A 27863-nucleotide genomic window follows, 5' to 3' on the forward strand; every position below is an offset into this window, starting at 1 on the left:
GAACTCTGAATGACATTTGCTGGGTTGCTATCATAGTCTCATCTGCTTTGTGATGATGTTTACTATGAAAACGTTCAGGCCTGGTAAGAACGTTTTTGTAATCTTCTTGGATCCTGTATTTGATCCACAAGTAGTAAAGGTAGATATGCAAAATAGGTGTAGTAACATATCGTGGTTATAGATCTTATAAAGGTTTATAAAATGAGTTGCATGGACAGGGTAAATAGGATAAATAATCCCCCAGGGTGGGGAAGTTTAAGGTTTAAGGTAAGAAGGGAAAGATTTAAGAGGGACCTAAGGGGCAACGGTTTCACACAGAGGGTGGTACGTGTATGGAATCAGCTGCCAGAGGAAGTGGTGGAGGCTGGTACAATTGCAACGTTTAAAAGACATCTGGATGGGTATATGAATAGGAAAGGTTCAGGAGGATATGGGCCAAATGCTGGCAAATGGGACTAGATTAATTTAGGATGAGTTGGACCAAAGGGTTTGTTTCCAAACTGTTCGTCTCTATGACTCTATTTATAATGTTGCTTTGGTCTCCTTTGACAAAAACACAGAATAAGAAAGGTCACAAAGGTCACAAAGAACTTAAATTTGAAAGTAAAGTTCAAATAATGCTATATGACCAGAGGAAAGTCAAAATAGGGTATAAAATGGTGCACTGTTTATGACAGACCTCATGATAAATTGTCCATGATTTCATATCTGAAATATGTAACAGATACTTCTTTCCTACTGTATCTGAACAATAATATGTTTATTTTTTTTTCTCCAAGTTCATTATCACATTAAGGAAAAGCTTTATTTCTTTAAATTATCAAACATGCATACAAAATGGAACATTTGGGAAGTATTCGAACTAATCTGCCCTTACTCTTGTGATCTTTCACCCTGTAAATCATTTCAGTTCATTTCTTTTCCTTCAACTGCGACCTGGTGAATTGTTGCAGACACTGAAATTGCTGATAACCAACACCAATCCTCCTGCAAATAGAAATGATACTTGTCATAGGATAAAGAGAGAACATAATGGTGGGGACAGAGTGGTTGAATAGGTCCCATCAGTTTCAGCAAGTGATAATCATTACCATTCAATGTTATTTTGCATTAAGGTCATGGAATCGCAGGTTCAAAATTCGTGTCAGTATCGTCCTGACATCTTTGACTGTAGGGTGCAGAGTAACTTCAGTTATCCTACTTTTTTTGAATCAGACACAAAATGAGGGGACATAACAAGGTTCAATTCAGCCAAAGGATGAAGGTTATGCTGAAAGTAATTGAGTGTCATATTGAAAAAAACTTTTATATAAATTCAGTGAAATGGAAACAAATGAGATTTGCAAGAGGAAGTGAACCAGAATTGAAGAGTATGAGTGAAGTGACAGCTTGAAATTGATGTACAAATTGATTGTATTTGCATTCCAGACAAATAAGAGTAGACCATTCAGCCTGACTTGCCATTCAATACAATCCTGGCCGATCAATCCCTTTTACTTCTTACTTTTCATCCAATCCATCCTCAAAATATTGTACCACTGGTAATAGATTTATCAATCTCTACCTTAAACATGCCCAAAGACTAAGCTTCCTGATCCCTCCATGGATGCACAGCTCTCTGACTAAACATTCTCCTCATCTCAAAACTAAATGGCAACTCTTTACTTTTCAATTCTTGCCCCTGGCTTTCGGCTCCCCATCCAAGGAAAAGGTCTGACTTTTGACAAACTTTCAACCAAATCACCTCTCATTTTTCAAAACTCAGAAATACAGAACCTGTTTGCCTAACCTTTATTGGTAGATAATTCTGCCATTCTGGGAACAAATCTGATGAAAATTAGTTGTATTCCCTCCATGGCAATAATATATTTCTAGAGATGAGAAGACCAAAACCAAACACAATGCTCCAGGTTTTGGATGACTGGACTCTTAAGCAATTGAAGTGAGACTTCAGTACTCTTTGTCTCAAATCCTTGTCCAATAAAGGCTAACATTCCATTGATTTGGGGGTGCCAGTGTTGGACTGGGGTGTACAAAGTTAAAAATCACACAACACCAGGTTATAGTCCAACAGGTTTAATTGGAAGCACTAGCTTTCGGAGCTTCATCAGGTGGTTGTGCTAATGAAGGAGTAGCGCTCCAAAAGCTAGAGCTTCCAATTAAACCTGTTGGACTATAATTTGGTGCTGTATGCTTTTTAACCTTCTATTGCCTTCCTAATCACTTGCTACACCTACATGTTACTTATCAGTGACTTATTGACAAGCCCCTGAGATAGCTATGTATCATTGTGATTCTACACTTTCCAGCTGTATACCGTTTATGAATATTCGACACATCCGTTTCTCCTACCAAAGTGGATAGCTTCACATTTTTCCGTATTATATTCCATCTGCCAATTTTTTGCCCATTCGCTAAGTCTGTCCATATTCATCTTCACAACACACATTAACATGTCTGTTGTAACTTGACACTACATCAGCTGAAAATTTGGAAATGTTTTACTTGGTCTCAAATTTAAATCATTGATAGACAGAGGAACCTCGATTATGCTAATATCAATTATCCGAAGAAGATCTCAAGGTCCCGATAGAAACATTACATCAAAGAGGTGTTACCAGCACTGATTGTGTCTTTTGTTTACAGTGATTAAAAATGAACTCCGCTTACTGAAATGCTGCCGAGAACAGTCCTGGACATTATTGGGAGCCCAGGCACTGTTTCCAAATGACTGACCTCTCTCCCTCTCTCTCCCTCTCTCCCTCCCTCCCCCTCTCTCTCCCTCTCTCCCTCTCTCTCCCTCTCTCTCCCCCTCTCCCTCGCTCCCTCTCTCTCTCTGTGGTGGGGGGGGGGGGGTTGTGCGGTGTGCTGCTCCCTAGTCTCCTGAACGGGGAGCGGACTCAGCAAATGCTCGCTCTGTCAATCCCATTGAAGTGAAGCAGTGGTGGGGAGCGGCCTCAGCAATGCTGCAGGTCCCTTACACACAAGTGTGTGTCTGCTCAGAAACAAACCCTGAGACAGAGAGAGGGAGCAAGGCAGGCAGAGCGAGGAAACAGGAAACTTCAGAAACCCCCCAAGGAGAGGCATTGAATCAGTCATACGAATAATCGATTATCCGAACAAAATACTACCTTGTTCGGATAATCGAGATTCCTCTATATATATTGTGAACAGCTGGGCTCTAAGTATTGATCCTGATAATGGTACCTCACTCGTCACAGCTTGTCAATACAAGCATGTCTCATTTATTCTAAATTTCTGTTTTCTGTCTGGTAGACAATCATTAATCCAATATATTCCCTCCGATTGCATGGGTTTTAATGTGTCTTACCAGCCTAATGTGGGACACTTTATCAAAAGCCTTCTGAAAATTGAGGTATACATCATCCATTCATTCTTCATCAATTTTGTGAATAACTTTTTCAAAAAATCTCCAAATAATTGTCAAACCCATTTTCCCATTCACAAGTCCATGTTGACTATCCTCAGATTATTGTCAACATTTAAAAGGCATCTGGATGGGTACATAAATATTTTTTATCATAGATTCTGGCATTTTCCCTCCCACTGATGTAAGACTAACAAGTCTGTAATTTCCTGTTTTCACTTTTGTGCCCTTCTTGAATAGCGGATGACGTTTACTACCATCCAATCAACAGGAATCGTTCCAGAAGATACAGAATTTTGTAACATAATTAACAGTGCGTAGACTGTCCCTATAGTCACCTCCTGCAACAGTCTGGGATGTAGACCATCAGGTCGTGGCAAATTGCTAACTTTCAGCTTGATAAATTCTCCAGTGCTATCTACCTACTGAATTATCCTGACTCTGCCTCTAATGGACAAATACTCACTTTAGCCAAAAGTTTCATTTTTTATATACCTCTAGAAGCCTTTACTGGCTGTACAGTATACGTTGTTTTAAAATTCATATTCTATTCTCCCTTCCCTTATCAATTTCTTGGCCTTTCTTTGTTGTGTTCTACAAACAGGATCATAGAGTCATTGAGTTGTATAGCATGGAAATTAGTCTCGTTCCATTTGCCAGCATTTGGCCCAAAACCCTCTAAACCCTTCCTATTCATGTAGCCATCCAGATGCCTTTTAAATGTTGTAATTGTACCAAACTCCACCACTTCCTCTGATAGCTCATGCTATGCACGCACCACCCTCTATGTAAAAATATTGCCCCTTAGGTCTCTTCTAAATCTTTCTCCTCCCACCTTAAACCTATTGCCCAAAAGTATTGGACTCTCCAGCCCTGGGGAAAAGACCTAGGATATTCAATCTATCTATGCCCTCATAGTTTTATAAACCTCTATAGAGTCACCCCCTCAGCCTCTGATGTTCTAGGGAAAACAGCCCCAGCCTAATCAGCCTTTTCCTACAGCTCCAACCTTCCAACCTGGTAACATCCTTGTAAATCTTTTCTACTGCCCTTCAAGTTTTACAACATCCTCCCTATAGCAAGGAGGCCAGAATTGAATGCAGTATTCTGAAAGTGGCTTGACCAATGTTCTGTACAACCGCAGCATGACCCCCCAATTCCTGTACTTAATGCACTGACCAATAAAGACAATCATACCAAAGGCCTATAAATCTCCCAATGCTCAGAATTATTGCTGTCTCTGGCAGCTTTATAGGCCTTTTCATCTTATACTATCTTGAACTTCCTTTACTAACCACAGTTGACTGACCTGTTTCTGAGCCTTTGCACCATGAAGGAATATACAGTTTCTGTACGTTAAGTATTAGCTGTGCAAAGATTATTGTCCAATGCTGATATATAGACATGCTTTTTAACATGTTTTCCCAAGCCATCTCAGCTAATTTGTGCCTCATAGTTTTCATAGTTTTTCTTATTCAAGTTTAACATTCTTTAAGTTGAACTATCTCACTTTCAAACACGATGTAAAATAATATCAAATAGTGGTCACTCATCCCTAAAGGTTCTTTTCCAACAAGGTTTTTAATTAGCTCTTTTACATAACATAATACTAGATCTAAAATAACACGTCCTGTAGTTGGTTCCTCAATGTACTGTTCTTGAAAACCTTCCCTAACACACTGTAGAAAGCTTCCCATTTTTAATGTTCATTTGGTTTCCCTATACAAGGAATAAAAATTAATCCATGCAATAATATGCAGAATGTAGACTGTACTTAATGAGGCTGTGCTTGACATGACTTTTAAACATGTCAAAAGTGTTTAATGCAATACCCAAACAACTCCTCTGGAATTGGAAATTTAATTTAGCAAATGTGATTCTCATTCCTTCATTTTAAAATTGTTAAAGGTTTTAAAAGATTAAATCATTTTACTTTTACATCTTTCACTCCTACTTTTATCTCACCTTGCTACTCTCATTTTTTTTTTCACTCTTCATTAATTGTCTTTACTTGACATTGTATTAAACATTCTTACTGGCACCTCTTGGTTTAGATGTTGTGCTCCCCATAAACAAGTTTTCAATTGGATTGCTCTGTTCACAAATGTCCCATGTGCACTATAGAGGGCACTGAACTTAGTGTCTAGTTGGCTGACAAGGCCTTACAATACAAACGTCAATAAAACATCCTTGGACAAATTCAACTGTAATGAATTGCTGGCACCACTTATTTACCGCTGACTGCAAAATCAAGCCTGTAATTTTTGCAGGTGCTTCAAATTGTCCATGAAAAAAACTTGTCAAAGTTAAAATTCGAGAGTCAGATCAAAATTAAATCAATTAATTCAAGTTATGTAATTGATTCATTAAGAAATTATCCTTTGCAATTAGCTATTAAGGCTTTTTTAAAAAGTTAACCTGTTCTAAATATCTAAAAGTGTGTACGTCAACATCACAGTAACAATTATTTGAGTATGCTTAAGCCTCAGTAAGCACAGGTCTGGCTGAAAGAACAAGATGACCATCAGCTATTTAAAGAATGGAAACAGTCCTTGCATTATGAAGAAATTGACAATCCAATTAACTCTAGGTTAAGACTCTGGAAAATAGCTTTCTGCTCATTTTGAATGAATAAATGATTTTATTGTCACATGTATTTTACAGTAAGAATACAATAACAAAAAAAGTGAAAAGCTTTCATTTGTTGTCATGATCCTGCAACATTTTGAATAATTTAAGAATAAGGAAAAAAATAGAGCTTAAAGAGAGTCCATCAGCCTTGAGCCAGCTCATCATCATAAACGATACCTGTGCCACCATCCCTCCTCCACTGCTTCGCCGCTATCTACACCAGATCTAATCAACTTCTAAGTCGCCAATCCTCCGGTGCCATCTTTTGATGCTGGGCTGATACTCCACTGCCACTGTTTCACCTGCACCAAATCAACCAACTTTGGAATCCCGTGTCTTGCTACTAGGCCCACCACGATGTCACTATGATGCCCTTCCATGCTGGGCCCGCTCGAGCTAACTGGAGTATATAATGGAATGCTAATTGAACCTTTTTACAGATTTATGGACCATTTGCTGAGGAATTATTTTAATTCCTGATTGGTGGAGGGGCCCTGATTTCCAAAGAATTTTAGCTCCTATTAGATCTGTCAACATGCTTTGATTAGTTACAGCCCTTTCCATTTTTGCATGACTAATAACCTGCTGCTTCACACCCGCCAACCACCCAGCTACGTGTCTCAACTGAGAAGAGAGGCAATTTATGCACACGCCGTCTTTTTCTTTTGACCTAAAGTTGACGGACCTTGCAGCTGTATGTCATGTGGGTTAATCGCAGACAGGATTAAAGCTGACAGCCTCCCTCCCTGGTAACCTGAATTGAGCCATCCTGCAACTGTTAACTGACCTTTGACAAGGGATTTGACTCTGTCCCACTAAAACAGTTTGAGAAATAAATCTTATCTGTGGGTGAGCAGCAAGAAATAAAACATGTAAACTGACGTTTAAGAAAATGCAAGTTTTATACTTATATGGCACACAACCTCAGGAAAGTCTAATAGTCTTTCAAACCAAAGAAATACTTTGGAAATATAGTCACTGTTGTACTTCAACAAGATCACCAGCATTCTCTAATAATAACTCCAGACCTATACTCTGTGATTGACTGTAACTATCATCCAAAGTGGTCGAGCACACCACACAGTTGTTTCTGAAGGTCCATGTTAGTAAATGTAGCCAGTCTGACTTCTTACATATTATTCAGAAGTGAAACAAAAAAGAAAATGGCCTAGAAGGAGAGTGAAGATCAAATTTGTTGATTAAAAAAAGTGAATATTTTTACGATAATATTTTTCTCTATAACATGGAGCGCAAAGTAAACAATTGTTTTTCTTATAATGTTTTCTTACCTCTTTAACAAAAGCGAAGTTCAGAGTAGGATACATCAAATGAGCTACAAGTTAACCAACAACCCATTGCATAACTTACTGAAATGTGTTTCATAAAGTAAATGATTTACAGAAAATATACTGATGTTTGATTAAGAGCGAGAAAGTAGACGGAGAGTAAAATTGCAGTGAACATAGAAGTTTTTACCGTTAGTTTCTATCACTATGTGAAGAGATATAGATGAGTAGAGATAAATCTAAATCCATTGCAGACAGAAGGCTGGGAAATTTTAATGGGGAACAAAGAAATGGCAGAAGAAATGAACACACGCTTTTGTTCTGTCTTCTCAAGAGTGTGAAAATAACCTCGCAGTAATATTCCGCAGCCAAGGGTCCTTGAGAGTGTGGAATTGAAAGAGATCAGTATTAGTAAGAAAATCATGATGGGGAGATTAATGAGATTGAAGAGTGACCAATGACCAAGGCCTGATATTCTACATTCCCGAGTACTAAAAGGATTGGCACTGGAAGTAATGGTTGCATTGATGGTCTTCTTCCAAATTTCTACAGAGTCCAGAGCTGTTCCTACAGGTGGAAAGATGATAAATCTATCCCCACTATTTAAAAAAAAATGAGGGAGAGTAAAAGCAGAGAATTATCAATCAATTAGCCTATTATTAGCAGTGGGGAAAATGCTAGTCAGTTATAAAAGATGTGATAACAGAACATTTGGAAAGCATTAATGGGATTGGACAAAGCCAGTCTGGTATATGAAAGGCAAATTATATTTAACACATCTACTGGAATTTTTTTGAGGGTGTGCTATTAGAATAGGTGAGGTAGAACCAGTGGTCTATTAGGATTTTCAGCAGGCTTTTAATAAGGTCCTTCATAAAACGTTTGTTAGTAAAATTAAAGCATACTGGATAAGGATAATATATTGGTATGGATGCAGAATTAGTTGACAAACAGAATGTGGGAACAATTGGATCTTTTTCCAAGTGATAGGCAGAGACTAATAGGGTACCTCAAGGATTTGTGATACAAAGCTGGGCCAGATTATGTGTTATGAGGAGGTTGAAAAGTGAATTCGACAAGTTGAATGAGTGAGCAAATGCATGGCAAATACAGTGCAAAGTAATTAAAGGTTATACACTTTGGTGTGAAAAACAGGAAGGAAGAGTGTTATTTAAATGTTGATATATTGCTGAGTGTGGATGAAAAAAGGATCTGAGTGTGCTTTTACACTAGTCATTGAAAGTAGACAGCAATTAAGAATCTTTCATTGCAAGAGGATTTGAGTTCAGAAGTAGGGATGACTTATTGCAGTGAAACAGGGCTTTGGTGAGTTCACATTTGCAGCACTGTGCGCAGGTTTTGTCTATCTAAGAAAGGATGTGCTCGCAATTGATGGACAGCAGTGGAGGTTCACAAGGCTGATGCTGGAGATGGCAGGACTGTCATCTAGGGAGAGATTAGTTCAAATGTGCCTGTATTCCCCAGAGTTTAGAAAGTTGAGAGGGGACCTGATTGAGAAGTTCTAACAGAACAGGACAAATGAGATGCAAGGAGTATGTTTCTCCTGGTTTTGGAGTCTAGAACCAGAAACACAGTCTCACTATACAGAGTAAACCATTTAGGAATGAGATGAGGAAAAGATTATTCACTCAGTTGGTGTGAACCTGTGGTGTTTTCCATCAGAGAAAGCTGTGGAGGCCAAGTCATTGAATATATTCAGGAAAGAGGTAGAAAAATTTCTAGATTTTAAAGGCATCAAGGGATTTAGAGGAATATGGTGTTGAGCTGGAGGCTCAGCCTTGATCTTATAGAACAGCAGAAGCTGAAAAGACTAGATGGCCTGCTCCTGCTCTAGGTTTATATGTTTCTCCCATCAAAAATTTACACCAATGAACTCTAATTGAGAGGGTTTGAAGCCCAAATATTACAACTTGTAATTTTAGCAAATGAACATTTGTAAGATTAAAAAAAATGAAAAGAATTGTGAATGCTGAAAATCAGAAACCAAAACAGAAAATACTGGAAAAGCTCAGCAGGTCTGGAAGCATCGTGGAGAGAAATCAGAGTTAACATTTTGGGTCGAGTGACACTTTGTCAGAGCCCTAGTTCTGAGGAAGGGTCACTTGACCTGAAAAATTGACTGATTTCTCTCCAAAGATGCTGCCAGACCTGCTCAATATTTGTAAGATGTCTCATATTTTAGTATCTGCACTAAGAACAGCATAGGAACATCCAGCAATAGTGTTCACTTTTCTCTGGTAATATTACAACAATATATTTGTGTTATATAATTAGTCACTATTACATTACTGATGTATATTTTCAAATGATCTACAACAGCATAAACTAAGCCAATTAACACTTCCTTTCTTTTCGTATCATGCTACTATAGTTACCAGCCTTGGCTTAATCTCTCTTCTCTGAGTCAGAAGGCTTAAAAGCCTCTCCAGAGATTTGAACACATAGTCAAGGCTGGCACTTCTGTGCAGGGCTATGAGAGTGTTGCACTTCTTGTAGGTACTGTCTTTTGGGCAAACTGTTGAACTTTACCTGCCCTCTTAGTTGATGTAAAGGATGCCAGACATAATTTGAAAAAGAGAAGGACGATTCACCAGTATCCTGGTCAATACAAGTTCTCCAAACATCATCACTAAAAGTAGATTTTATGGTCAGTATCTCATTACTGCATTTGGAACAGTGTTGTGCACAATTACACTGTCTTTTACACTGCAATCATGATAACACTTCAAAAGTACTTCATTGAGTGTAAAACCTTTTCTTGGATGTCATGTGGTTGTGGAAGATGTGAAAAAGCCTGTATAAATACATGACATTCACTATCCGTGATTAGTTGGGAGTTAGTCTTATAACATACGTTAATACAGGATGTCCTGCAACCTTCAGTGTCAGTACATGGGTCACCCAATCTATTAAAATGAACCATTAATACAGTATTTTATGTATCCCAAAATGAATAAAGCTTTAAAGATACATTCATGTTTGAAATTATATCTGATAATTGCTATACCAGTGGTTAAAACATTCATTGGTGTTGCCGTGACATAACATGTTTTGATGTTTGTGTACCAAACATTAACGGCTTTTGGTTGATGTAGAGTTTGATCACCAGTGATCCTTTCAATGCTGGTCTGATGAGCTGTTCAATAGTCTGCAATGGAGCAGAGACCATGAAAATACCTCCACAAAAAATCTCTCATCCTCTATAATAGGATGCAGTTTATTATCTTTTAGTAACTATATACAGGTTACATTGACACTTAACTATTGTTACCAAGAGAAAGAGAAGACATGTGTTCCTCCATCAGGAGACAGTGCCAGATTCCAATTTGTCGTTTGCACTAATCGCTTGATGCTTCACCCAGTGGCTGTGTTCTATCAGATCGAGCGGAGCTTCAGTTTAGCTCATAAAATAACCTTTTCATATTCATTACCCTCTACAACAATAATGACATCCAAAGTCCCTTGACATTATTCCAGGCTCATATCAGTAACATGACTAACAAGATCTGTGGAACTATGATATCAAACAGTCCTCCATCCCCTTTAGTCAAGCAACAGACAGCACTTATGACTGACGTGAGTACAGGTCTTCATATCAGGTCATCATTTTAGTACTGGTGAGTTCTTTTGGCAGAAAATTAAGATTTATTATATCTGGCACTTGCAGTAAGAGAATTATGAACCAATTTGTTTTATTACTCTGTCATCAAGTTGGAGTGAGGAAGCACTATTTGTCATTTTTATTTTAACAGCAAATATATTTTCCTTCATTGCATTGCTGTACAGACAGTGTATGTTGAAGTCTTAATAGCTTGAGTAGAAAAAAGTGTTACTTGCATGCAAATGCAATCTGATGATAGTATTCTGTTATGGCTTGAGACTGAAAATTCTAGGAGCAGCTTTTAGTCCCATTGAAACAAGGTTGAAAAGGATAGGAGTGAACTAAGGAGTGGTTATGTGACAGCACTCATGGGGTTTTTAAAGACTTGTGCTTCGATCCGCAAAGTAATGCTAAGGGAGTTCACAAGCTCTGAACTCATCCTTGATCTTGCAATATTTAACCCAATTTAAAACCTCTTATTGAAGCACTATATTATTCCATGATAGTCAGTGCTTCTCATTATTCATTCTCGGTCTCTCGGCTGATTTCCTTCATTTTGTTTGTACACCACGTTCCTGAACTACTTAGCTTCTGCCTCTAGTCCAGTGTATGATGCCCATTATTAAAAGGTAAAAATAAGCTAATATGTCAGCTTACTTAAAATACAATGTTAACATTGGAAGTATCATTTTTACTGCACTGACATGGTTTGGGAACTTATTGACCATAAAATTTGACTAATTTGTATCTAGCTTTCACTTTACTGAGAACTGTTCTGCCTTAAAAATGGCATATTTTGTTAACAGACACATGTTTGGGGATAGAGACACCAAACCCAATTTAAGTGAGGGTTTTAGCAGACTTGCAGTGTAAATTCGCTGTAAGCATACAGAGTCAGCAGATTGTAACATAATCAGCAAGTACTTGATGCCAAGTTTGATGACAACACTGCCATTTTGGAACTGAGAGCTTGAGCTAATGTTATCTCTTACAGATCGCTTGCGACTGCTTGAATTACCCCCAGCAGCAACATTTAAAAGGAACATGAGCTACTTTCTTATTTACAGCTAATTCATTTTTACTGGTGTTTACAATGACTGCAGAAGTTCATTAGATTCCAAAATTGTTCTGAGTTGCAGAAATACACAGACAGTGTCGTGGCACATGTTGAAAGACCTTGTCCGGTTCTTAAGGGAAAGGCAGAGGTTAAATGGCAACATGACATGGAGGATGAGCAGATACAACGCGGAGCAGCTCAAGCTGCTGGAGGAGGAGGCTTTCAAAAGGGAGCCATTTTGGCCTGGAATGCCCAGGGAGCGATTGTTCTATGTTTCTATGAGGAAAAGTACAACAAGTATCGTCACTTCACTTGGAACATCGTCACAAAATCTGCCACTTGTTGAAGCCTGACTACAGGGCAGGGTGAAGCTGGCGTTGCCAGTGGCTCTATCAGTGGCCTATCCTGGGAACATATGCTTATCCTAGAGAGTAGGGCAAGACTTTCAGCATGTGGTCAAGTACCTCTGTGTAGTTGGCTCTGTCCAGATTGGGACAGGTGGTAACTATAGTATTTGTTACTTTATTACCCATTATGTCAACTACTCTTCTATAAGAATATGCAGTCCAAGCAACTGAATTTGCTACATTCTCTCCTACCAGAGAAAAGCAAGGAGATATACCACATGGATTTGTGAGGATTGAAGCCTTACTTATGGTGGTGTGTCCTGTTGACCACAAGTAGGTCAGTTTGGGGGTGTCACAGGTCAGTTCGGGTTTATACAACAAACAAAATGAATTTCCTTCCCTCTAACTGGTATGTGACCACGTGAATCATGCTGGGATCAGAGTCCCGGCAAATCACAAAACAAGGGTTGTTCATAGGGTTTTAAATTAAACAGGAGGATGAGTGGACTCTGTTGTATAGAAAATTATGGGAAATGTTAAAGAGGGAGAGGAAAGAGCAGAGGTTATTAAAGTTTCCAGATCAAGTCAGAGAGTTTGGAAAGGGTCAGGAAGCTAACTTCAGGCACAGCAGATGAGGGGACAACTATGAGAAGGGGGTCAGTCAATGCAGGACTGAGGGTGTTGTACTTCCATGATGCATTGTATGAAACAAGGTAAATGAAGTTAGAGTCCAGATTGAAAGTGATGGGTATGATGGTATGGGTATCACAGACACAGCTGCAAGGGGATCAGGGCTAGGAGCTAAATATCTAAGGCTACACATCCAATTGAAAAGACATGCAGATGAGTAGATGGTGTGGGCTTGCTTTGTCAATAAGAAGTGAAATTAACTAGACAGCAAAAGGTGATACAGAGTCAGAAGGTTTAGAACCTGTATGGGTAGAGTTGAGGAGCACCAAAAGAAAAAAAATACTCCTGATGGGAGTTGTGTATAGGCTCCTAGCAGTAGTCAGGATTTGGGGATCAGGACATATAAAAGCAATGTAAGAAAGATACGATTACAATAACCATAAAGGAATTCAATATGCAGGTGGATTGGACAAACCTGGTTGGTGGAGGAGCTCAAGAAAAATAATTTCTAGGATACCTACAAGATGGTTTTTTTTTGGAACAGCGTGTGTTAGAGCCCACTAGGGAACAGGCAGTACTGGATTTGGTGATGTTTAATGAGGCGGCCTGATTAGGGATCTTAAGGTGAAGGAACCTCGATGGGGCAGCGATCATAATATGACATACTTCACCCTGCAGTTTGAGAAGCTGTAATCAGATGTAACAGTAATCCAACTGAGTATAGATAACTACAAAGACATGAGGGAGGGGCTGGTCAGAGTTGATTGGAATGGGAACCTAGCAGGGAAGGTGGTGGAGCAGCAATGGCAGGAGTATCTGGGAGTAATTTGGGAGGCACAGCAGAAATTCATCCCAAGGAAGAAGAAACATACTAAGGGGAGGACAAGGCAGCTGTGGTTGACAAGAGAGAAGGGACAACATAAAAGCCAAAGAAAAAGCATAAAATGTGGTGAAGATTTGTGGGAAGCCAGAGGATTGGGATTGGGAGTGTTGGGACCATAACTATTCATGATATACATATTAACAACCTGGATGAAGGAACTGGGGACATTGCTACTATGTTTGCAGATGACACAAAGGTAGGTGTACAGAAAGGTCATGTTGAGGGGAGGCGGCAGACGGTCTTGGATAGGCTAGAGGAGTGGGCAAAGAGGTGGCATTGTTGGGAAGAATATAGGCATAGACTATCTTCCAAAAGGGGAAAGGCTTCAGAAATCTGTAACGCAAAGGAACTTGGGAGTCTTAATTCAGGTTTCTCTTATGGTTATGGATCTGCAGATTGGATTAGCAGCTAGGAGGACCAATGCAATGTTAGAATTCATTTCAAGAGGACTAGAATACAAGAGCAGAGATGCACTGCTGAGGTTGAATAACACTCTGGTCAGATCACAGTTGGAATATTGTGAGCAGTTTTGGGCTCCATAACTAAGGAAGGGTATGCTGGAGTTTGAGGGGATCCAGAGGTGTTTTACAAGAATGATCCTGAGGATGAAGGGCTTGTTATATAAGGAGCAGTTGAGAACTCTAGGTCTATACTCAATTGAGTTCAGAAGGATGAGGGGTGATCTCATTAAAATGTACAAAATATTGAGATGCCTGGATAGAGTGGACATGGAGAAGATGTTTCCATTGGACTAGGACCTGAGGCACAATCTCAGAGTGAAGGGATGACTCTTTAGAACTGAGATAAGGAGGAATTTCTTCAGTGTGAGGATGATTAATCTGTGGGACTCTTTGCCATAGAAGGCTTTGGGGACCAATGTCACTGAATGTACTTAAGTGAGTGATAGATAGGTTCTTTATTAGTAAGAGAAGCAATGGCTGTAGGGAGATGGCAGGAGAATGGAGCTGAGAAATATACCAGCCTTAATGAAAGGTTGGGGCAGACTCAGTGTGTCAAATGTACTACTCCTGCTCCTATATCTCATAGTCTTATGACTACATACAGAATATTATGGAGGTTACTGCTATGTAGCCAGCGAACAATCATAGTGACTCCATTCAGCGGAAGTGTCATTGTACCATTGTACTTGAGCTGCCACAACAAAACAGAACCACCTACTTTAAGATCATAAGAAATAGGAGTGGAAGTAAGGCCATTCGGCCCATCGAGACCACTCCGCCATTCAATTATGGGCATTTCAACGCTACTTACCCGCACTCTCCCTGTATCCCTTAATTCCTTGCGAGATTAAGAATTTATCAATGTCTGCCTTGAAGACATTTAACGTCCCAGCCTCTACTGCACTCTGTGGCAGTGAATTCCACAGGCCCACCACTTTAAGTCAAGGATGGTGTGCTTTATAATTCGGGAGCATGTGCATGTAGGGGAAGCCATTCTGTCACATGAAATGTGTTAGAGAAGACTATTGGGTGCTGCCTGGCCTGTTTTGGAGAAACTCTGCCGAGTCAGCAGACTGTGTACGAAGATTTTTGCTGTTTAATATTACCCTTTTTCAGGGTTCTATCCTTATCAGTCGGCTATACGCTGACTAGAAGAGGAGGAGGAGGAGGAAGAGGTAGAGAGGTTGCAACACCACGTTTTCTGTCCAAACTGCCCTTTATCAAGCCCTTGCATATGCAATATCACAGACACAAGTCCCCATCCTACCTTCCTTCTGTTCCATCACCAAATCTATGTGGTCACAATGCAAAAATCAAACCAACCGCAAAATAAATATTCCAACCACAGACAATGCCAAATGCATACAAATGTAAACATATTGCCTGTATGCATTCTCTTAAGGCCTGTTGGTCATTATACTGTTAGAATTTTGTTTGCCCTGTTATAGGGAGGATATTATTAACCTGGAAAGAGATTTACCAAGATGTTGTTGGGAATGGAGGATTTGAGTTATGGGGAGGGATGGATAAGCTGGCGCTTTTTCACTGGAGACTAGGAGGTTGGGCTACGCCCTTACAGAGGTTTATAAAATGATGAAGGGTATGGATAAGGTGAATGGCAGGTGTATTTTCCCTAGGGTGGGGGATTTCAAGACTAGGGAGCATATTTTTAAGATGACAGGAGGAAAAAAAGGACATTTGGGGCAATTTTTTAATACAGAAAGTGGTCCGTCTGTGAAATAAATTTCTATGGGAAGTAGTGGATGCAGTTACATTTACAACGCTTAAAAGACATTTGGATATGTGCATGGATAAGAAATGTTTGGAAGGATAATGTGCCAAGCACGGGCAGATGGGACTAGTTTAGATTTGGATTGTGGTTGGTCTGGCCTGGTTGGACCGAAGGGTTGATTTCTGTGCTATATGACTCCATGAATCGACATCCTTTCATCAGAGGTTACAGCAGGGCTGGCACATGGCTGCTGATTTTCAGTGAGGAAATTTCAGACAGCTTTGAAGACACAGTGCAGTTTGTACTATCTCTGCTTAAGGAGAAGCAGTCTAGGCCAGCTGGCTGGAAGGCAACATCAAGGGCCCTGGCAGCATGCCAGTAGTGAAAGAACACATGCTGTCATCTTAAGAGAATCCAAGAGGACTGTGCTCCATTATGCCATTACCATTTCTGGGATTTGTCACCCAGTGATTACCCAGTAAGCTCCTTTGCACACTGGTACGTGAAGTTATGATGGCAGCACCTTGGGCTCACCTAGCGTAATGCTGGAGATTCCATGGGCACCAGTCAGATTAGACTAGATTACTTACAGTGTGGAAACAGGCCCTTCGGCCCAAGCAACCCACTCAGACCCATTCCCCTACATTTACCCCTTCACCTAACACAACGGACAATTTAGCATGGCCAATTCACCTGACCTGCCCATTTTTGGACTGTTGGGAGGAAACCGGAGCACCCGGAGGAAACCCACGCAGACGCGGGGAGAATGTGCAAACTCCACACAGACAGTGGCCTGAGGTGGGAATTGAACCCATGTCTCTGGCACTGTGAGGCAGCAGTGCTAACCACTGTGCCACCGTGCCATCAGACATCAACATCTGGACTTTGGATGACATCTCCTTGAACCATCCACCATCAGAGACTGCATTATGGTTGGTTTTGTTTTATTGTAGTCACATGTAACTAAGTACAGTGAAAAGCTTTGTTTTGTAAGCTGGGTCAGGCAAGATTTCCCTTTAATGGAGCTAGGTCGATTCTGTTTGATAAGGGAATGTAGGTACAAGAGCAGATAATTCGCCTGTTGAGTCTACTCTGACATTCAGTACAATCATGGCTTTAATGACCACTTCCGAGTCTTTTACCCACAGAAATCTATCAATCCCTACCTTAAATATACTCAAAGACTGAGCTTCTACAGATCAGAGCTGAAGTTTGCAACAACCACCAAACTGGAGGTTACAGTGTACTGAAGCACAAAAAATCAAAAGGAAGATGCGTGGGATATCATTCTGTTATCTCTTCTTTGACACAAGTGCCAGATGCAGGTGCTGTTCAGTTATTTCTTACAAAACAAGACAATGTAGAAAGTATAAAGCCGCCACCTCTGCCGTGCCAACAAGGGGAGAACCAGAAAAGAAAGAATCCAGTAAAGAAAGACAATAAGTGCAAGGCACTTGTAATGCACTGTCTGAGCTGAAATGTAACTTTTTTAAAAATAAAACCTTAAGTTATCTCTGGACTGTGACTTGAAAGAAGTTCTGGATTTATACATTAATGAATCGAAACCTGCAGCCCCATTATTAGTGATTAAAGACTTCACAGCAATCTAAGTTTGTTCAATACATTGCATCAGTTGTATGACACTTTGATCTTTTATGAGAAATTCTGCCCCACTAGCTAACTGACAAAGGAGCAAGCTCCGAAAGCTTGTACTTCCAAATAAACCTGTTGGACTATAACCTGGTGTTGTGTGATTTTTAACTTTGTGCACCCCAGTCCAACACTGGCATCTCCACATCATACTTAAAATAGGTTTGAGATCTCATGCATTGGCGTTATCCAGCTTAAATATCAATACAGCTCCTCAGCATGGAAAGCTGAAACCTTTTACATGGTTAATGCAGCAGGTCTGTCAGTGTGAATGGATTTGTCTATTATTATAATTCACAAGGTAACAAGCCCTTCAGCTGTAAAACCAAAGACCACAACATCAAACTTGTACATTTTTCTCTCAGCCGAGTAGTGCAGATTCTACAAGTTATGTTAGCAAGATGATCAGCAATAACAATGCCATGATCTCAACTTGAACCAGTGTAAAGCTAAAGTGTTTGAGATATCCATACAATCTCATGTGTTTTTGGACAGATATTACATTTTTGTGTCCAGACTAGGTCAATGATACATGTAATGTGCAATGGTCAAACGCTACGAAGAAACTGGTGGCATATCAGAACTGCATGTCATCAAACACTGATCACATGGGATGATGAATTGGATGTTGAAGATTATCATGTCAGCCAACAACCTCATAACTATGATGTGATACACATTCATTTGCAATTAGAGATAGCATCCTGTAAAGTGAAGCTGTGTTGCCAACTCATGATTACTGTAAAAGGACTAGACCTGTCCATGTTCTATGTCTGCAAAATGCATTGTCTTAGTGTGTAAGGGTAATGTATCTATCTATATATATATATCCTTTTGCATGTTTATTAGAAAATATATTCCCATTCTTTAAAAGGTAAAAGGGATTAATCTATTATTGCTTGGATTACAGGCCAGACAGGCGATGTACCTTTAAGACAGTTACATGGCAACATGACATGTGGTACTGTGGTATAAAGGTCCTTGCTTTCATTCTCTTCCTTCTTAATGCAAAAGAGTCTGTGTCATGTCTTCAGACAAGCAGTTATATCTATGCATATAGCACAGTAAGCACAGAATCCAGACACAATACGTAAGTCTTAGATATCATAACAGTGTAAATAATTAATGTTGTTTATAAGCTTCCAGTCATCTGTCTGAACAAGAGAGCAGCCTTTGTGATATATGTTACATGAGCTAACATATAGAGAAGCCCTGAAACTATATCATACTGGCAGTGGTGTTAGACCTAAGAAACAATGTCAACATGTTGAACAACCTCCTTGCTATTCCTTTAATCCTCCATTAATGCTTTTTCAATCATGGCAAGTGGTTGCCGTTGGAAATTCCAACCTTGCCATCGAGAATGTGGTGGTGAGTCACCCTCTTGAACCGCTGCAGTCTGGGTGGTGTAGGTACAACCACAGTGCAGGTATGGAAGGGGGTTTTTCAGCAGGGATGTTGAAAGGGCATTATGGTTCAAGTGGGAATGGGGTGTGACCTGGAGGGGCATTTGGTGATGTACCCACAAGCCAACTGCCCTCTTCCTTCTCGTTTTAGGGGCCATGGATAAGCTTGGTGAGTTGCAGCAGTTTGAGTGATAGATGGTACATACTGCCAGCAGTGTACACCAGTGGTCGCCAAGTGAATCCTTAATGTAGTGGACACAGTACTGAAGCAGTAAGCTGCTTCATCCTGTCGCACATGTGGCACAACTGAAATAGCTGGCTGTTTTTATTCTTATTAAGGATTGGGTTAAACCCAGATCAGATTTATATGCTTCATCGCTGCAGTGTGTTAAGTTTAATCGTAATTCTATTTTCTCTGACACCACTGTTGAGCATATAAACTAAAGATATAATAGTTTATCCAATAGAACTTGCTTTATAGCACAATAACTAAATAGCTGTGCTCGGCTATTTTCCCTAACATTGCTGTCTTTTAAAATTCAAGAAGATGTTCACATTATGCTGGTACATATTTTGATTTTTATTCTGCTTAATGATGGTTATTCCTTTTGGTTTGGATGTGGGCTAAGTCAAATCTACATTCTGCTGTTTTTCAGATGTACTTGCATTCTGCACAGTACTCTAATATTCCATTCACATTACAGTCAGATTTTGGTATCACTACCTCTTGTCCTGAATAGACTTTCATTAATATTACAAAACCTTTCAAAAGTACTATCTTTTTAAATTTCAGACTCAGACTCTGCTGTGCATCCAATGATCTTCATTGTTTCATGCAAATTCACAGAAGAAGGTGTACACTGTGTAACTGAACTTTATGTGGTGTTGCTCAATATCAACCAAAGCCTTTTGCTTCAAATATGAATTAGCTTTATACATGTTACAAACGTCCTGCAATGTCAAGCTCTTCCTATGTTCTCTTGACATTATTGAATCATAAAGTGGTCTGCACTGAGATGATTCTGGATCAGTGGTGCTGGAAGAGCACAGCAATTCAGGCAGCATCCGAGGACAGGCAAAATCGACGTTTCGGGCAAAAGCCCTTCATCAGGAATAAAGGCAGAGAGCCTGAAGCGTGGAGAGATAAGCTAGAGGAGGGTGGGGGTGGGGAGAGAGTAGCATAGAGTACAATAGGTCAGTGGGGAAGGAGATGAAGGTGATAGGTCAGGGAAGAGAGGGTGGAGTGGATAGGTGGAAAAGGAGCTGGGCAGATCGGACAAGTCCGATATTTCCTACTACTTTGTGAAGCAAGATAGAGAAAATTAATGGGCCAGGTTTTCTCAGGAGTGTTTTTTTTTCCCTCTGTTGGGAAGCAGGCATTGCTGGTTGGGTCAGCATGAATGGTGATTGGCTTGGAGGGAAGGTTGAAGGTGGTGCTGTTCCCTTGTATCTACTTCCCTTGACCTTTCTGGAAGGAACTGGTTTTGGATTTGGAAGGTGCTGTCAAAGGACTGTTGGAGAATTTCTGCAGTGTGTCTTGTAGATGGTGCACACTGCTGCTGAGTGTTGTAGCGAAGGTGGTGGACGTTTGTGGTTATGGTGTCAATCAACTGGGCTGAATTACCCTGGATGGTGTGTCAAGCTTCTTGAGTGTTGTTCATAGAATCCCTATTGAGTCCACACTGACCCTCTAAAGAGCATCCCACCCAGACCCACCCCATCCCTGTAAACAAGCAATTCCTATTGCTATTCCACCTGACCTGCACATTCTTGAACATCATGGGCAATTTAGCATGGCCAATCCACCTCACCTGCACATCTTTGGACTGAGAGGAAACTGGAGCAACTGGTGGAAACCCATAAGGACACAGGAAGAATGTGCAAACTCCACACATACAGTTGTTGTGAGGGAGCATTGAGCCACCATACCGCCCCTAAATATCATTATTATTCTGCAAAGGAAGGCAGCATCTGTTGACTTATGCAGACAAGTGGGGAATTTTCATCATGCTCCTGACTTATGTCTCATAGATTTTGGACAGACTTGGAGTGGTCAAAAGGTAGGTTACTCGCTGCAAGACCTTGCTTTTGACCTGCTTTTTAGTCTTTGCATTTATATGCCTAGTCCAGTTCAGTTTCTGTTCGATGGTAACAAGATCAGGGAAAAGTACTGTGTAGGGATTTTCATGGACGGATGTTGTGAAATGCCACTCTTTCTGATTTCCAATACAATCAGCAATTTTATGTAGCACATGAGACATTCATTACAATTTGGTTCAATGGATTGCAAGCAATGTTTTAGTTCACTAATAACCGAAGTGCATGAATTTCTGAATCACATATATTTACAATCTCAACCCCACAGATATTTTATTGTTACACTTAAAAAAAAAATTGGTCAAAGCATGACAAACCTAATGTACTTTGTAACAAATCTGAGAGCTTTAATCAAGTAAAAGGCAACAACGTGAGGAAAAATAGCAGAGCACGGCTATTTAGTTATTGTGCTATAAAGCATGTTGAGCAAAATATTCATGTATATATTGACTGATAACCTATTTACACTGGAAAATACTAAGACTTTAATCTTACCAATGAAAAATTTGTTGTTATATTCAAAAAGGAACAATAGCTTTAACTCCTCGTGACTAAGAGAGAAGAAAATAGAAGCGAAGTGATAGAAAAGTAATATTAATGGAATAAAAGATGCTTCTGAGTTACAGAGCTGTAACATGATAAAAGAGTTTTGTCAGTGGAATTTGAATACTAAAACTAAAGCAAAGTCTTTAACTGAATACTGAATATTTTAGATCATTATTTGCACATCTTCTTTGGCACTCCTGATGTTGAGTTATTTTCAAACAACAGGAGCCATAGTTTACGCAATATATTATATTACTTACAGTGTGGAAACAGGCCCAAATCCACACCGACCCTCCGAAGAGCAACCCACCCCCCTAATACTACAGGCTATATAGCATGGCCAATTCACCTAACCTGTACATCTTTTGGACTGTGGGAGGAAACCCACGCAGACACGGGGAGATTTGTGCAAACTCCACACAGACAGTTGCCCAAGGTGGGAATTGAACCCAGGTCTCTGGCGCTGTGAGGCAGCAGTGCTAACCACTGTGGCGCCGTGCCACCCGTATATAGCAACATCATCTTAAGTTGGAGTTATGTACAATTATGCCTGCCTCTTTAAGATCACAAATGTGTAAATTGCCACATCAGTCGATTAATTGGTGATTGTGAAACTGGGAACACTGCTCCTTCTGCATTACGGGTAAAAACCTGGCCATCAGGTGTGAGGAACTCTCTCTGTTGTTGTGCATGGCGTAGGTCTGGCCCCTGCACTGTTGCAATCACCTGAGCCATCTTCCATTTCATGGACTCCTAAAGTAGACTGGGTCAGCGGGGACTCCATGTACAAAACTCTGGATGGTGGGCGGGAAGAACATACCCAACATTGCCCTCATCCTGATGGCCACCTTTATGTGTGGCTGCATCATACTGTGTGCAGACCCTCAGTACAAAAGGACCCAGAGTCACTACGTACTGAGCTTCTACCTGTCCCCGGTGTTGTGACGTATGGGACTGCCCTCGTTGCCACGGAACATTCCAGGTAGTTGGACCATTCTGTATCACCTGTCGTTCATGGAGAAATTTGCAAAGAGAAACACTTTTGACCACCAGTCCAGGAGGAAATGGTCAGCACGTAGGGTGGATCCTGTTGCATGGTTCCCTGAGCAGACTGTCAAAATTATCTGGTAGGATGCCTCATCACCAGAATTTTCCAATAAGCACTAATACATGGCTAGGCCATTGCTGAGAAGGGCTCTACCTGGGACATCCTTCGTGTATGCCTGGTTGATCTGCACTACTGCACGCTACCCTCGAGGTGGGAATTGGTGAGGAGATGTTGAGACTGTCACACATCATCTTCTGCAATGTGCCTTTGTGAAGGAAGTCTGCAGAGAGATGCAGTGGTTTTTGCCTGGGTTTGTACTGAGCAGCTCCGTCCCGCAGGACTCTGTGCTCTACGGTCTGTTCCCTGGGACCAACAGCAAGACAAACATCAACTGTGCCTGGAGGATCATTGATTCATTGAAAGACACTCTTTGGTTTGCCCAAAACTTGTTGGTGTTCCAGAACAAGGACTTGACCCCAACTGAGGTCCAGGATGATGTGCTGAGGGACGCACTAATGCTTGGTGCAGCTGCCACTAAGGTGCAGTGGGTAAAGACCACCGTCTGAGGTCTTTCTGCTGAAGGTTAATGGGCGCTCATTCAGTGATCAGACCATCCTAGTATCTCAAATATATGTAAATATCAGTATTGTATGTATGAGAGAGGTCTGGGTGTTTTTTTGAATATAGTCAAAGCCCAATCTTTTGTTTATTTCCTTGATATGCAACTATACAGAACTGATCTGAATTTGTGACTATATATACAAAGATGTTTATTATGAATAAAGTATATTTTTGAAATAAAAAAAAGATTGTCACTACATAAATTGTCAGCTGCCTCAGTTGTTCACAAACATAAGAAATAAAGCAAGAAATAATTTATTTGCTTTATACTTTTAGAGGTGTTTTCTGCTCTGCGAGCTGCACCCTCAGAGCTGTGCTATCATAGAATCCCTACAGTGTGGATACAGGCCCTTCAGCCCAACAAGTCCACACCAACACTCCGAAGAGTATCCAACCCAAACCCATTCCCCTACCTTATTACTCTAAATTTACCCCTGACTAGGGCACCTAACCTACACATTCCTGAATACTATGGGCAATTTAACATGGGCAATTCGCCTGACCTGCACATCTTTGGATTGTGGGAGGTAACCAGAGCACCTGGAGGAAACCCACGCAGAGACAGGGAGAATGTATAAACTCCACACAGTCACCCGAGGCTGGAATCAAACCTGGGTCCCTGGTGCTGTGAGGTAGCAGTGCTAACCACTGAGCCACCATGCCACCCCATTTGAACATTATAATTAAACATTTATAATTCTTTTTGATATGAAATATAAGTGGACTTATCCATGACGTCACTCATGCTGATTTACAGGCTATGCTGACTCCTCCAACTCTTAACTATTCAAGTTGCTTTTTCTCTATGTGTCATCAACCAAAAAGGATATCAGGTAGTATACTATAGCATTTATTCTCTGGGTGGGATTTTCCCAGCATCTGAACAAGGTGAACAATGAGGAAAACAAGGTGTGAATGAAAGAAATTAGATTCCCAACATTGAGCAAAAAAGTCTGATTTTCCCCTTAATATTTTAATGGCTAATTGAGAACCTTGCTCGCAGCTGTGAGGGGCCTCTTTGCATGCTTTATTGCCTCATTATTACCTAATCACACCTCGCCTTAATGCGGGCTGCTATCCTCCCAGATAGTGATGCGATACTAAATGACCTCAAATCGCACCTTGAAAATTGGAGCAGTTGCAATGCAAACAGCTCACTGGCATCTTTTCCGGGCCTTCATGTTGGCCAGCGATCCCTGACATCTCAGGGCACACTCCCAATTTTGGGTGAGTGTAGGGAGGTGTAAAAAGTTAAAATGCCTTGTGTGGAGAGGAGGGAAGGGCAACAGCTTTGAAGGGTAACTGTGAGGGTTGGGTGCAAGAGTCATAGAATCATAGAGATGTACAGCACAGAAACAGCTCCTATGGTCCAACTTGTCCATGCCAACCAGGTATCCCAACCCAACCTAGTCCCACTGCCAGCACCCAGCCCATATCCCTCCAAACCCTTCCTATGCATATACCCATCCAGATGCCTTTTAAATGTTGCAATTGTACTAGCCTCCACCACTTCCTCTGGCAGCTCATTTCCACCCCAGGGAAAAGACTTTGTCTATCCTATCTATGCACCCCATGATTTTATAAACCTCTATAAGGTCACCCCTCAGACTCCAATGCTCCGGGGAAAACAGCCCCAGCCTATTCCTGTAGCTCAAATCCTCTAACCCTGACATCAACCTTGTAAATCTTTTCTGAACCCTTTCAAGTTTCACAACATCTTTCCGATAGGAAGGAGACCAGAATTGCACGCAATATTCCAACAGTGGATTAACCAATGTCCTTTACAGCCGAAACATGATCTCCCTGTACTCAATACTCTGACCAATAAAGGAAAGCAGACCAAACATCTTCTTCACGATCCTATCTACCTGCGACTCCACTTTCAAGGAGCTATGAACCTGCACTCCAAAGTCTCTTTGTTCTTCAACATCCCTAGGACCTTACCATTGTGTATAAGTCCTGCTAAGATTTCCTTTCCCAAAATGCAGCACCTCACATTTATCTAAATTAAACTCCATCTGCCACTCCTCAGCCCATTGGCCCATCTGATCAAGATCCCGTTGTAATCTGAGGTAACCTTCTTCGCTGTCCACTACACCTCCAATTTTGGTGTCATCTGCAAACTTACTAACTATACCTCTTATGCTCATTTCCAAATCATTTATATAAATGATGAAAAGTAGTGGACCCAGCATTGATCCTTGTGACACTCCACTGGTCACAGGCCTCCAGTCTGAAAAACAACCCTCCACCACCACCCTCTGTCTTCTACCTTTGAGCCAGTTCTGTATCCAAATGGCTAGTTCTCCCTGTATTCCATGAGATCAAACCTTGCTAACCAGTCTCCCATGGGGAACCTTGTCGAACGCCTTACTGAAGTTCATATAGATCACGTCTATCACTCTGCCCTCATCAGTCCTCTTTGTTACTTCAAAAACTCAATCAAGTTTGTGAAAATTGATTTCCCATGCACAAAGCCACGTTGACTATCCCTAATCAGTCCATGCCTTTCCAAATACATGTACATCCTGTCCCTCAGGATTCCCTCCAACAACTTTCCCACCACCGACGTCAGGCTCACTGGTCTATATTCCCTGGCTTGTCTTTACCACCCTTCTTAAACAGTGGCACCATGTTAGCCAACCTCCAGTCTTCTAGCACCTCACCTGTGACTATCGATGATATAAATATCTCATCAAGAAGCTCAGCAATCACTTCCATACCTTCCCTCAGAGTTCTAAGGTGCACCTGATCAGGCCCTGGGGATTTATCTACTTTTATGCTTTTCAAGACGTCCAGCACTTCCTCATCTGTAATATGGACATTTTTCAAGACGTCACCATTCTATATGTCCTTTTCCACAGTAAACATTGATACAAAATACACATTTAGTATCTCCTCCATCTCCTGCAGCTCTACACAAAGGCCACCTTGCTGATCTTTGAGGGGCCTATGCTGTCCTTAGTTACCCTTTTGTCCTTAATGTATTTGTAAACACCCTTTGGATTTTCCTTAACTCTATTTGCCAAAGCTATCTCATGTCCCCTTTTTGCCCTCCTGATTTCCCTTTTAGTATACTCCTACTTTATTTATACTCTTCTAATGATTCACTCGATCTCTCCTGTTTATACCTGACATATGCTTCGTTCTTTTTCTTAACAATAAGCTCAATTTCTTTCGTTATCTAGCATTCCCTATACCTACCAGGTTTTCCTTTCACCCTAACAGGAATAAATGCTCTCTGGACTCTCGTTATCTCATTTCTAAATGGAATGAGGGTGAGTGCATCTCATTCCAACCTGCACTTTCGGACATGGAAGCCAGGTAAAAAGAACAAGGGATGTTGTAGGAAGCTGGACAATGGCGTCAGTGGGACCCATTTCCCTGTATACTCCTTAGTTTCACATGTCCTCAACACAGGTCTCACTCCATGGTACATCTATTGTCGACATGAAAATAGGCATCATGATGGTACAGTGACTTTTTTTATTCATTCATGGAATGTGGGCATCACTGGCTAGACTAGCATTTATTACTCACCCCTAATTGGCCACAGCATCCTGGACAATCGACATTTTGCGCATAAGCCCTTCATCAGGAATGAGAGTTGCAGTGGAATGGGGAGTAGCACTTACTTGGTTAGCTTGGTATGGATATTTCAGAGTCCCCGCAGCCGCTGTCCGGTCTACAGTGTGGGGCAGGCTATTCTCCTCATAGGGCCTGAGCTACTGAATATTTGGCGCACTTCCACCTGTACGTGCAGACTGGCTTCCCCTGGAATGACAGAGTGGTCCAAAATGGTGATGCGTCCCAGGTGAGTGAAGGGGCAATGGAAATGCCCTGCAGAATTACAGGGATTGAGGCTTGCGAGCAGGTGAACAAAGATGTTGCAGATAATAGAGTGGCAGAGCATTGGATTTGGTGTGAGGTGTGTAAAGTAGCAGTGAGAGTGTGAGTGTGAGGTGGCAGGGAGGAGAGTGTGTCACGTACTCTGGCAGTGTGGAAAAAGTCAATGACCTTTTAATGATACTTCTAATGCATACTCTGGCTAACCTAACTCTAAGCGGAAGTGTGTACTGCAATACTGGAGATTAGAGTCAAGATTAGAGTGGTGCTGGAAAAGCACAACAGGTCAGGCAGCATTCAAGGAACAGGAAAATCAACATTTCGAGCAAAAGCCCTTCATCAGGAAAGCCCTGATGAAAGGCTTTTGCCCGAAACATCTATTTTCCTGCTCCTCAGATGCTGCTTCACCTGCTGTGCTTTTCCAGCACCACTCTAACCCTACCCTAACTCTAACCCTAACCGTCTGGACCATGGAGTCTGCACTGACCCTGGTGATGACCTTAGGCTAGGGCTTCCAGGGTCTCGTGTCATGGCCTACTCTGCCAGTCCTCTAGGAAGAGGAATCTGATCCTTTGTACCACCCTCTCCCACTAGGTCCCTGTCAGAGGATCC

Source organism: Chiloscyllium plagiosum, unplaced genomic scaffold, assembly GCF_037043375.1.
Source record: "Chiloscyllium plagiosum isolate Xiang-an unplaced genomic scaffold, Cpla_swu_hap1 HiC_scaffold_24, whole genome shotgun sequence".
Lineage (NCBI taxonomy): Eukaryota > Metazoa > Chordata > Chondrichthyes > Orectolobiformes > Hemiscylliidae > Chiloscyllium > Chiloscyllium plagiosum.